The sequence below is a fragment of the Cibotium barometz genome, chromosome 18 (genome assembly GCF_041138505.1).
Source record: "Cibotium barometz isolate CiBa-2024 chromosome 18, ASM4113850v1, whole genome shotgun sequence".
Lineage (NCBI taxonomy): Eukaryota > Viridiplantae > Streptophyta > Polypodiopsida > Cyatheales > Cibotiaceae > Cibotium > Cibotium barometz.
The window spans coordinates 27,547,994-27,556,888 of record NC_141063.1 but is presented as its reverse complement, the minus strand read 5'-3'; the positions used below and the strand labels follow the sequence as shown (position 1 = coordinate 27,556,888).

The following is an 8,895-nucleotide window of genomic DNA, read 5'->3' as shown; positions in this document are numbered from 1 at the left end:
GCCGCCTTTGAAGCCTTGATGAAACAAGTGGTAACAAGCAAAAGGTACCCAAAAGAGACTATCCCCAAACCTTACTAGGTTTCCCTGATCAGGCACGTAATACTCATGGAATGCTGGAAACAAACATTTTGCAAGAACGTTGGGTCAAACTAACACAAATCTAACTTCCCCAAATTTGGTTAAGTCCACAGGCTGCTTCCTTATCCAAATAATGAGCCACATCGAGAGAATGCTGAGAAAGAAAAAAAACATTCTAGCTAATCCTAAGCTAGCAACTGTAGATCCACTACTGCTGTGAGAGTGTTAACAGATAGAGAATCACAGTGGAAGGCTTATCCAAACACAAACAGACAAATAAGTATCTACTCCAATCAAATGTGCATCCCCAAGAAATCAAGTTCAATAAACAAACAAAACAATGTACGACGACTCCCTCAGATATACAAAATGCTCAACAAACTGACAAATGCAGCCAAGTTGATGACAAATGTGATGTCCACAATCTCCTATAGATTTTTCCTTCAATGCATGGTTGGCCCTTGCTTTGCTGTTGGATTGCTATGTAAGGCTGAATATCTCATGATGAAAACGCCACACCTATTTATAGGGCCTTTTATGGGTCTACTTGATTGACCACAGTTATTAAAGGATTAGCCGACATGCTCTTTGCTGCAGGCTGACTATCACCCAGCCAGCCCTGCATCCCAACCCACTGCCTTCTGCCTACTAGTCCACGCACAACCAGCATGTCCTCTCCAGCCTGGCCAACTAGGCTACTAGCACTAGCACCCATCATTTCCATTGTCTGGGGCAGCCAGTCCCTGATGGTGGCTGCCCAGCCGATCCGTAAGTGCATTCGATTACCCACCACTAAGACTGAAACGACTCTACAGAGTAGACATGGGTGCAACACACAAGAAACTCCATTCCAGTCTCACCCAAGAAATTGAAAGTCCGAAGCACTGGGAGACCATTTTGTGTCCTACTTTGAAGCTAACATTAAGTCCTCGCCTTGTAAGCACAGAAGCTTGTAAATGCATCTCCACAGAAGACACCTAATCAAGCACCTCCCGAGGAAGCACCTGCCATTAATGAGAATCCTCCTCTAGAAGCCCCAATTAAAACCTGTCATTGAGAACACCCCGAGAAATTCCTTTACAGAAGTTGCAAAAAAAAACATCCACTAGTGCATCTGCTCATATGGATGAATGAATCATAAAAGTAGACAACACTCCTTAGTACTGTTGAGTCAAACCTGTATCCACAAGTAACTCCTCAGCACCCTATGCTCGGACCAATATCCACCAACTCCACGGAAATATCCATGTGCTACACCCAACCAGAATCTCTGGGTAATGTCAAAGGAGGCGAATCCGAGACACAAGAAAAACAGAGGAGGAGCTTTCCCATCGGAAACATGCCACATGCCCAAGACATGCAACGGCACTTCCAAACAAAACTTGGGAGAAAAACTCCTCCGCACATCCACCCAAGTCCACCAGCACACTTACATAATTACTCCTCCGTACATCCACCCAAGTCCACCATGGACTTTTTGCAATGCACTCGGGCATTGAAGAAATTGACAGCAGTGAAACCAAAGATCCTTCACCCAGCTCTTTAAGGCTCCGAAGACTCGTGTTAGTCCCCTGACTGAAAACTTCTTCCTTCCGTCGCCACAGCCTCGGGAAACCACTGGCCAGAAATACCCAGCTTTTCCATGCACTCAGCACAGTTGGGCACATGGTTTGTTCGATTAGTAAATTCAATCGATGGAAATCGTCCCCATTTACCATGGCATGATGCTGCAAATAATCCTGACCCACCATAACAAAGCAGCACCGTGAAAGTTGTCGGGATAAGACGAAGATTATTACATCTGAACTGCCCGCAGTTGAAAGATTGACAGGCATCTCCTTGACCCAATTTGTAACTGCCTCAACATCCATCTTTCCATTGAACTTGGGGGCCCACTCCTCATGTTGCATGTGAGAGGAGGTTGGGATCCCTACAGACCCTCCGTGACATATAAGTGATGAAACAGGAGAGAAGGAACATGGTAAGGAGGGATCCCACGATGAAGACCGTCCACGGAATACATCCGAATCACCCATCCGAATGACGACTCCCATGCTGGGGCTCATGCCAGCCCGAGCATTCCCAAAACCACCAAAAGCAACCTTCCAAATGTTGCTCACCATGCTTAGGCTGGTCCACCTCTTGCTTGTGGTGGCCTTTCTGCTTGGATTGGCGGGCAACAATGGATGCAGAGTTCGAGCTCCGTGGGTCCAAATTTCCCGCCCCGCAAGGCACCAACCTCTTGACGGAAAGCCAACATCTGCTCGACTTGCGTGCGGGCCTTAACAGCCATCTACTCTGTCAACATATGGGTCAAGGGGCAACCATCATCTGATCCTTCACACCTGTAAAGAGAAACAAATGGTACCGAGTAGTAAAAGAGACTTTCCCCAAACCCTTACATGTTCCCTTGGTTCCACCCTAGTCATGCAGGCAACATACATGGGATGCTGCAAAATAAATGTTCACAAGAACCTTGGGACAAACTAACACAAAATCGAACTTTCTTCAAACCCAGATGTGCTCTCTTGACTCTACGGGCTGCTTCCCTAGCCAAACAATCAACACACACAGATGGAATGGCCGGAACTTGCTAGGGTTTAAGCAATTGTAGACCAACAGAGTCTAAAGAGAGAATGGCAATGGAAGACTTACGCAAACACACACACACACACACAAGTATCTCCTCCAATATGGTGGCAAGCCAAGCTCAAGTTTACCACACACACACACACACAAGTATCTCCTCCAATATGGTGTCAAGCCAAGCTCAAGTTTACAACAAACAATTTCGACGAGTGTATGGGAAAAAAATGATCAACAAACAGAGAGATGCCCCATGCTCATGTCCTTTGATTCCCTCGCAATTTCGCCTTCAGCTGCAGGCTTGGCCCTTGCTCTGACTGCTGCTTCACTGTTGCGTCCCCCCATATGACAGTGTGTGCCATCCACCTCCTGATATTGAGAAGCTTCAAATGAGGGGAGAGATCTCACAGCCAATGAAGTGTGGGGCTAACTAGCTGAATCTGCCATGTGTGGTTGTGGTGGAAACCGATGATCCAAAGCCTCCTCCTTTATCCTGTAAAAAGGAGAGCAAGAGAGGAATGTCAGGAAGCAAAATCAAGAGCAGCAATGGTTCAGAACAAACATGTGGGTGAGGTCCATGGAGTCCCCTGCGCAGTCCAGTGCTGCTAGCCGAGGTGGCTGTCCGTAACTGGCAGCAGGTAGGAAGTGTAAGATCACAGAACTCTGGACTAGAAAGGCAGAGGCTATTCATTCATGTCAAGTGCACACTGGCTCCTCCTGCTGACAGATCCCATGACGGATGCGTAATCCAACATTGCTGGGGCTCATGTCGCCTTTTGCCTCAACAACAGCAGCAGCATGGTTCAGAACAAACATGTGGATGAGGTCCATGTGTGGTTGTGGTGGAAACCGATGATCCAAAGCCTCCTCCTTTATCCTGTAAAAAGGAGAGCAAGAGAGGAATGTCAGGAAGAGAGAACACAAAATCAAGAGCAGCAATGGTTCAGAACAAACATGTGGATGAGGTCCATGGAGTCCCCTGCGCAGTCCAGTGCTGCTAGCCGAGGTGGCTGTCCGTAACTGGCAGCAGGTAGGAAGTGTAAGATCACAGAACTCTAGACTAGAAAGGCAGAGGCTATTCATTCATGTCAAGTGCACACTGGCTCCTCCTGCTGACAGATCCCATGACGGATGGCTGGGGCTCATGTCGCCTTTTGCCTCAACAACAGCAGCTGCAGCATGGAAAGGGTGGGATCTGTCTCCTTCTCCGTCGTAGGGCTGGTCTGTCTCCTTCTCCGTCGTAGGGTATGCGAACACAGCCGGTAGCCCAAATGAAATCAGAGCCCCGGCATGGCCTGCGGCACTGCTGCGCGGTTTCATGGTTTGGAGTTTTGTTTTGGGTGGGGGCCGCGCGAACGCGAGCCCCCGCTACCACAAATTATGACGTGCACTCTCCCCGTTGGGGAGATGCTAGGGTGCAGCCCGTCCGGGAGTGCAATGGAGAGGCCAACCCTAGGCCATCGGCCATCCTGATCACCGATCGACCCCGCCCAGGTAAGTATACCTTCCAGCCGCGCGTGGACGCTGTTTAGTAGGCGCCTCTCGACCAGCCACGCCAACCTATTATGGGACCTTTCCCACGACACGCGCAGCACTAAGCGTCTGGACCACCCTCAAAAAGAGTCGAGGCTTGGAATAAGCTAAGCTCTCTCTACTACAAGTATCTTGTGGACATGCATGGGGGAAAAGACACACATCACACTTCCATACTCTACTACTACATGGTGTAGGCAATCACCTGTACTGCTGTTATATGAGCCTCAAAGAGGACACTGCCTTTTATAGGCTTATCTTCTTTCACACATCACGTACCCTCCCTGGGGCAGTGACACAAGGCCACATCACCGCTTATCACACTCACACATAAAAACGGCCTCGCGTCCACAGTCATCAATTTTTTCTTCATCATCGCGGCCATCAACCCCTACACAACACGAGAGAACGCATGCAGCATCATGTTCATCACGTGTGGTGCCTATGCGCACGGCCTCGTGGAAGCTACGAAGCCCTTCGCCTCCTCTTCCAAAGTCAGCTCCAAAGCTAAGGCCATCGCCACAAAAAGAGGACCACCCATGGGCAAAGTTATGTGTGCAGAGGGCTCTCTGCTAAATCTTTGTGCTGCTCAAGAAACCCTTCTTTGCACGGCGAGGGCAGAGAGGCAGCAAACTCGGGCAAGAAACCCTGTACTCACACCACCCAAGTTTGGCGGCAAAATTGGTGGGTGGCACCGTCGTTGGGCTAAGTGGACTCTCTGCACTAGCAGCACCGCTCAGAGTTGGTGGCGGCCCATGGCGGATCTAGGCAGTGGCTCTCCCGGTTTTGAATCAGCGGGGCGGGCAATAACCTCTGGTGGTTACTAGCAATAAGCTAGCGGGGCAATAACCTCTGGTGGTCACTAGCAATAAGCTAGCGGGGGAAAGCCTAGCCTTGATACTGTTCACGGCGGGGAGATTAGGGGCAAGCAACTAATCATCCTTTATCCACTAAACTCAAGACTTTGTCATTATATGTCACTACACTAGTAGCCTACCAAGAGTAGCTCAACCTCATCCTATTCTTCAGTCTACAATGTGCTCCTCACATTGACCCTATTTTTGTGTGTCTAGCTTCTTCTGGTGGGATTCTAACTTCACGTCTACGGTCTTGCAATTAGTTCTCCCTAGATTCCAAGTAGAAAGCTACTCATTGTTGTGAGCCGCCCACAAAAGCAACTAACGTGATTGTTAGCTAGCATTTGTGAGGTTATAGCAAGAATAAATATTTATGAGGGCTTTTCCTTGAACTTTGCTCGTTAGACCACTTATAAAGCTTCCATTAGGCACTCTTGCCAGTGGAGGCTTTTCTACTTACATCGGAGTAGCAGGTGGAAACCCAAAGCATGTTATGTCCATTGTCAAAGAATAGGCACATTAGGACGAGCTTCTACTCCTACTTACATTGAAGTAGAAGCTGGAAACCCAAAGGGCATGTTCTCTCACATCACATACAATGGGACAATGACACATCACATACACTGGGATAATGACACATGGCTAAACATATGACATCACTGCTTATCACACTCACTCATAAAACGGCTATAAGAGCTCATCACTCATTGGAGTAGCAGGTGGAAACCCAAAGCATGTTATGTCCATTGTCAAAGAATAGGCACATTAGGACGAGCTTCTACTCCTACTTACATTGAAGTAGAAGCTGGAAACCCAAAGGGCATGTTCTCTCACATCACATACAATGGGACAATGACACATCACATACAGTGGGATAATGACACATGGCTAAACATATGACATCACTGCTTATCACTCATAAAACGGCTATAAGAGCTCATTCACACACATAAACACACTAAGTTGTCTAAGGGCTATTTTGTTGGGGTGTAAAGGCCCTATGTAACATTTGTAGTTTGTATACAATGTGAAACCGGTTCGTTGAACCGGTTCCACCCTAACTCTAACATATCAATAAAACTCATGGGTTGTGGTGTGCCCATCATCCATTCTTCACACCCACACATTGTTGACTCTCGTCTCCTACTCTCCCGTCCACTCTCCACTCGCGACATCAACTGGTATCAGAGCTCGCGGTTGCCAACGGTGTAGAGGCCTTCTTCATGAGTGTTGTGGGCTGATTTTCAGCCGTGATTTGAGGAGGATATTCAGCGGAGCTTTGCTTCTCCATTGCACTTGGTTTTGTGCTTCATTGGAGTGCACACAGCAGAGATTTCAACAGGTTTTGTTGCGGCAGTGTGTGGTTTTTTTGTGGACAGCCTATTGGGGCTGATTCGGAGCTATTTTGCAGGAGATTTTTTGGAGCTTTTGTGTGCTCCTTGGTTGCCCCTCGATTTCCCTCTCATTGCTCCCTTTGTGGTTGAGATTGGAGGGCATTTGGCAACATATCTACATTGCAGCAGGTGCTTCTTGCAGTATGTTTCAAGGGCATGTTTAGCAAGATTTTTGGAGCCCAGATCTGCCCATTATTTGCTTGCAGGATTGCCCACACACTTTGTGTGTTGATTCTCAGACCATAGCAAGAGTACAGGGAAAAGAAAGTGTATGTGCAGGAGCTACGATTCAGCACGTTTTTAGTCCTTATTAGCAAATTTTTCAAAATTCTGCGATTTTCAGAATTCTGTCCGCGTTGGGTTACCGGAAACGTCGTTCTGCACATTTTTTTCTCTCACGCGCATCCGCAAATTCTGAACAGTTTGGGAGATACTTCAAAATTACAGATCTGCAAATTTTCGCTCACAGGTCAAATCCTCGCAGGATGCATGCTTTTGGGGATGTAATTGAATGCCATGTATGTGCACGGTTATGATGCAATTGATGTATGTATGCCATTTGTGATGTCCTTGCGGTAGTGCAAGTGTTGATAAGCTCTTGGTTTGCATCACGTTCTTGCAGAGAACACTGATTAGCATGTATGGTACATGTGGTGCGTATTGAGCTTTATGTGTGGCATACTCTCTTGGATGCATATGTGTTTAGGAGGAAGCTATTGGATGCCATACATGCCTCACATGTTCAGAAATTGAGCTCTAATCAAGGGGCTTTTGAAGACAGAGGTGTTATTGTGCATTGGACAAACTGCAGCAAATGTACATGCCATAAATCCTCGTCAAAAGTGTTCAAATCAAGGGGCTTTTGCCTATTTGCAGTTCTGAATTGTTTGCCACAGTTTGGGGGACTGTTACATGCCTTTTGGTCACTAATTGAGCACTTTAAGTTGGGGAAATTGTGCCATTTTCTGAGTAAAACAGTCATTTACTGTTTCTGGACAGTTTTGGTGGAGCTTTCCTTCTGCTGTACCGCATTTCGAGTGCTATAGTGAAAGGTGTCATGAGATACCTGAAGGGTACGAAGGAGATGTGCATTTGCTTTGGTAAGCATGATGCCATTGTTCATGGGTACACAGACTCAGACTATCCAGGTCATCCAGATAACCGGAAGTCTACTACCGGTTATGTTTTCACGTTTACAGGTGGTGCAATTTCATGGATATCTCGTGTACAGGGATGCATTGCCTTGTCTACTACTGAGGCAGAGTATGTTGCAGCTGCTGAGGCTTGCAAGGAGGCCTTATGGCTTGCTCGGCTTGTGGCAGATTTGGGATTCCCTGGTGATGTTCCGTTCTTGCATTGTGACAGTCAGAGTGCCATCCAGCTGGCACGAAATCCTGTTTTCCATGCAAAGACGAAGCATATTGATGTGAAGTTCCACTTTATCCGTGAGGTGATTGATAACAAGCTGCTTCAGCTTGTCAAGATTCACACGGATGATAATCCTGCAGATCTTCTGACGAAGAGTTTACATTCCGAGCGGTTTGCACACTGCAGATCACTCATGGGTGTTGGATGAGGCCATTTACAGATTTGTGTTGGTCTTGTATATCATTGTATACTTGCTGTATTTTTTTTCTCACTCTCCTACGGGCATATTGCCTTTAAGTGGGAGATTTTGGGGTGTAAAGGCCCTATGTAACATTTGTAGTTTGTATACAATGTGAAACCGGTTCGTTGAACCGGTTCCACCCTAACTCTAACATATCAATAAAACTCATGGGTTGTGGTGTGCCCATCATCCATTCTTCACACCCACACATTGTTGACTCTCGTCTCCTACTCTCCCGTCCACTCTCCACTCGCGACATCATATTTCACATACACATAAGACTCCGAATACCCAACAAACCCCCCTTCAGAGCAAAGGGGGTAAGACCCGACATGCAAAAGAAGTAGCTACCTTCTAGCTTCATCACATGTTGCAAGAGAGCGATCTAGCCATTCGCAACTCCCGTGCCATGCCAATCCTCCAATCAACAAAGTGACCGAAGCAGCAAGTCTAGCTCTTCGTCACACCCGTCCCCCCCCCAAGCTCCTAACACGGATCAAAGATAACATGGAGCCTTTTATAAGTGAAGGCAGTACAAACATATAAAGGAAAAAAACACACATGATTATTTAACTTAGATTTCATGGAGACTCCCCACGTAGAGAACCCGCGACACACAAACACATAAAAACAAGTGGAATGCCCAGCCATAGTCTTCCTCACTGAGGGAGACTTGTGCTTGCTACAACTAACGGCCCAAGAAAACCTCCTTCCAGCAGATAGCACACTAAATGTCCTCTCAAAGCTGTTCATATTGAGTTGGCTCGTGGTGGGCATGGCTTCTACAACAGCTCTAGATGCAGGCAAGGATCTAGTCACATTGTCTTCACTTTCTAAA

The 8,895-nt window shown here is 47.1% G+C and overlaps 1 non-coding gene across 1 annotated transcript; it reads right to left on the bottom strand.

Annotated features, from left to right (window-relative positions):
- Positions 1–4,004: 4,004 nt before the first annotated feature.
- On the bottom strand, positions 4,005–4,166 carry LOC147629150 (U1 spliceosomal RNA). The gene has a single exon (XR_015268033.1). It is a non-coding gene; the product is annotated as a U1 spliceosomal RNA (small nuclear RNA).
- Positions 4,167–8,895: the final 4,729 nt, after the last annotated feature.